The following is a 4,517-nucleotide window of genomic DNA, read 5'->3' as shown; positions in this document are numbered from 1 at the left end:
GTTAGATTTAATCTCGGTCGTTGGTTTACCAACAGGAGTAGTATAGAAAGGGGTCATTGGGTCATTTGGATAAAAAGAGAAGCTTTGGTGAAGCTGTTTGCAATGTTAGCAAACAGTCTTGCAGTGTTAGCAAGGGCACAGGAAGAAGCTTTTGTGAAGCAGTTTGCAGTGTTAGCAAACAGTCTTGCAGTGTTAGCAAGGGCGCAGTGTTAGCGCAGGGATAGCAGTGAGAAATATCAGCGGGAGAAATTTGGAGGTTGTCGGAGTTCTGCCAGTGTGAGGCAAGGAATTTTGTATCTCTTGATTTGCTGAAGTTTAATATAATTTCTCATCTGTAGAACTGGTTTTCCCTTAAGGGTTTTTCCAGGGACAATTTGTTCGAAAATATTGTGTTGATTTTGTTGCACATTTCTTTCCGTATTTTAAGTGAAGTTGCAGTTGTGTTATTTTTCGATATTAGCTGAGAATTTGTTTTCAGCAATTTAATAATCATTTGCGATAGGAGATTAATAATCAGTGACTGCAATAGTTTGATTTTTCACATATTCAACACGACAATTTGAAGGCAGAGGAGAAGCAAAGAAAGAAAATCAATTGAGTGATGATGTTGGGAAATGTGAGATATGTAAGGAAACTTCCTAAACATGTGGTAGATTGTAAAGCTATTTTGAAACTAAAAGAATCTGGCATGAACGTTTTTTGAGAGACCCATCTGCGAGTCTGATCAATTACTGCAGTTGCAAGCAACGAAGAGATCTACCTGACGCATAAGCCTAGTGCAGTTAATGTTACGAACTTCTTCATTTCCTTGTTCCTTATAACAATGTGCATGATAGAATCCATGCTCTTCTCCTTTGAATAACATCAAATCGATACACTTGCACCTGCCGGAGTCTCTGACGGCTTCATAGTACTCCACACCTCTGTCACACAAGCAATCTCTACCTCCCAAAACAACCAACATGGGAGGCAGAGGCAGAGGTAGCTCTAATTGCAGGTACTTAATGGGGTTGCTGAATGGATGATCTCTGCTGCTGCTTCCCATCGGTAACGCCAACCTCCACAAACGATCACAAACTTGTACGTTTACTTGAGCGTCTGCTGGACAGACAATTTCCGAGTACGTGCGTTTATCTCCTCCAAAGAATGGCTGGAGCAATATCGCTCCCTTGATGATGCCAAATTCATCATCACCATCCAACGAATCTGAGTCCGAGTCCTCTTAAGCGCCCTTATCATTAATGCCAGTAGAAGCTCTTATGAGAAAATGGTGCACAATATTGCCTCCGGAACTCTCTCCAACTAGAAATACGCTGCTGAAATCAGCATGAGTGGACAGCCAGGTGTCAGAATGAGAGCACGAAGATCGAAGCCAGTCAACTACTTCCATGCAGTCGTCGTAGGCAGCGGGAAGACGAGACTCCGGGGCCAATCTGTAATTCACAGACACCACTATGGTTCCAATGGCGGCAGCCAACTTCAGACAAAAACAATGACATGCGACAAAAGCAGGTGAAAAGAAACAGAATCCCCCGCCGTGGAAATAGAGAAGAAGGGGCAGTTTGGAGAGAGTGGGAAGTGGTGAAGGAGGTGGATAGAGTGGATCAAAGACAAACACGAAGACATCAAGTTGTGCTACAGCACTTCATACTCATTAACATATCTGAAATCTATTACAAATTCATAGAATGCTACAGCATTCTATCCACTCATAATCCACAATGAGAAACTCAAAATGGGCTCTACTGATCCACCATAATCAAATAAACATCTGATACTCAAATATTTACATAATGCCTCTATTTATAGAGGTCTGAGAACTCTCTAGAATATCAAACACATGTATTGCATGACATATAATATTAATATATATCAATTAATATATGCAACTACTGGTAGTTGAAGGCTGATTCTGAAATGACCTTGGGCGGCTGTATGCGGCTGTTTGTCTGTGGCTATGGACGGCTCTGCGGCTGTGGATGGTGGGAGAAATTAATACTGCCAACACTCCCCCTTAATTGCTTCCACTAATGCTACTGCATTTATATTGTTTTCCCTCATTATAATTACTTCGGGTTTTATGGCTTACTCCTAACCAATGCAATTTTGAAGTGGTTTAAAATTTACCACAAACTTCTCAAACATCACAAATAGTTTCAAGATCACCATAAACTTTGCACTCCAATGGTTTACAAACCAAGCATTCATTGGTTCTACTGACCATGAATCATCACTACGGGGAAATTATCATCACTTTGGCTTTTCTCCTTCTTGACCTGCATCAAACTGATTATTGAGTCCATATAAAAAGAAATCCATCTACCGAGATACATGGGTGCCCAGCCGCTGTGCTCGCTAGTTCTATAGGAATCATTTTCAGATACATGGTTCATCAATACATTCAGTCAAACTCTAGGGTGTCGGGTACAACCGATAATGCACCCCTTACAATAGATTATTAACAAGCAATTCTCATTCAATCTCCATCACTTGATTGGGGGATATCAATTCAAAAATATACTATTACATGACCACATTTGATATGACAAAGCCTTAATCATTTTCTCATCTAGATTCCAACACTTAAACTCCAAATCAGCACACACAAAGACCTTTGCACTATGACAACGAGCTTTAGCACACCATCTCACCTTTTATTCAACATGTTACACCTAAGATAACCAACTTAACTTTAACAACTAATGCATAATAATTGACACACATATTTCAAACACAAACATAATAAAAATTTTCATAATCAATATCTTCCATGTCATGTGTATGCATTCTTTGGCACTCCCGCTTGCACAAAGATGCTCCACATGCTTCTAATCTATGAATGATAGCATCACACAGCACTAACTCAAACACACTTCAACTTTGGCATTCTTCTTTTCATAGCTTCTTTGTTTCTCATAGCAATCTCTTGACTTGTTCTTCTCTTTATTCTTGCAGAAGATAACTTCAAATGCCATTGCTTGTTGGGCTACGATGCCACAACCTTAATGACAAATACTCAATGGCTGAAACTTTTCATTTGTCAAAAAATACTTCAAAATCATCGACCTCTCCATGATCTTCAAGATCATCTCCCATTAGCTCTGATACCACTTTGAAAGAGGTGGATAGAGTGGATCAAAGACAAACACGAAGACATCAAGTTGTGCTACAACACTTCATACTCATTAATATATCTGAAATCTATTACAAATCCATAGAATGCTATAGCATTCCATCCACTCATGATCCACAATGGGAAACCCAAAATGGGCTCTATTGATCCACCATAATCAGATAAACATCTGATACTCAAATCTTTACATAATGCCTCTATTTATAGAAGTGTGAGAACTCTCTAGAATATCAAACACATGTATTGCATGACATATAATATTAATATATATCAATTAATATATGCAACTACTGGTAGTTGAAGACTGATTCTGAAATGACCTTGGGCCGCTGTATGCGGCTGTTTGTCTGTGGCTGTGGACGGCTCTGCGGCTGTGGATGGTGGGAGAAATTAATACTGCCAACAAGTGGAAGGTAGATTCTGACCCAGATGCCAAGTTCCTCATTTATTACAACTTCTCTACTCGCAACGCCGCCATCTTCTGTGTCGCGGGGCTTTTTTGAGAGAGGAACATTCATTATCAGCTGGTGATCTGTGCGAAGGATGGATCCATCATCGCACAGCTTAAGGACGCCTGCAATATCTTCCACCAATCTTGGCACCATCTTTTCATTTCCTTTTTTTTCTAGTGCTTGTACGCCCATCACTACCTACCGTGTCAGTCTAGATTCGCCCTTTTGAGTTTCTCCACTAGCTACCTTCTCATGCACATCTATTGATAACTCCACGAATTGCTCCTCTCAGCCCAACGATATTTGGACGATATTGTAATGCGCACTTGTTTAAACATTGAAAATGGTGCTCAAATCCATTTACAGAAATTTCATAGATTTTAAGCCTGAGCAAATGTAGTCTTTTGTATGCGTTGCCCGGCCTATTTTCAACTCCTTATTGCTTCACCTTTCTATCCATTTTGAGCACAGAAAAGCTTTCAATTGTAAAATAATTGTCTCTAACAAAAGTCGTTTGTCAATTGGCCTATTATTCAATTTGATTGACCAAGGAAGCATAGTGCGGTAGAATGGACTTAAATTCTGCCTGCTTGTTTGTATGATTTGCCACCACTACATTTCACTGTTAGCAGACCAGTCGATAATGTTTCTTTTTCCACCCTGTGAAGCAAATAAAAGAACATCTCAGAGTTGTAAGACGTATTCTCCCCGCAAACTTATAAAAAATTCAAACATATTTTTTCAGAGTAATTTTTTTTCAAATTTTTTTGTTGTTTTTCATCACACAATATACAGATCACGAAGATTAAATGCTGAGAATTTCAAAAAATTTCACTGTATTTTCAATTTTTTAAAATTTGGTCAATAGTACATTTTGTAAGGAGGATAGCCACATCTGTATTTTTAACCATCATATCTAGCCTTGGCTCTCT

General features: G+C 39.1%; 1 pseudogene; it reads right to left on the bottom strand.

The window, feature by feature from the left end:
- Positions 1-724: 724 nt before the first annotated feature.
- On the bottom strand, positions 725-3,777 carry LOC149535530 (strigolactones hydrolase CXE15-like; annotated as a pseudogene).
- Between the last annotated feature and the right edge of the window lie 740 nt (positions 3,778-4,517).

Source organism: Cupressus sempervirens, chromosome 10, assembly GCF_028749045.1.
Source record: "Cupressus sempervirens isolate cs-2001-9-10 chromosome 10, ASM2874904v1, whole genome shotgun sequence".
Lineage (NCBI taxonomy): Eukaryota > Viridiplantae > Streptophyta > Pinopsida > Cupressales > Cupressaceae > Cupressus > Cupressus sempervirens.
Note: the sequence above shows the minus strand (reverse complement) of the source record. Positions and strands in the feature narration are given on the sequence as shown.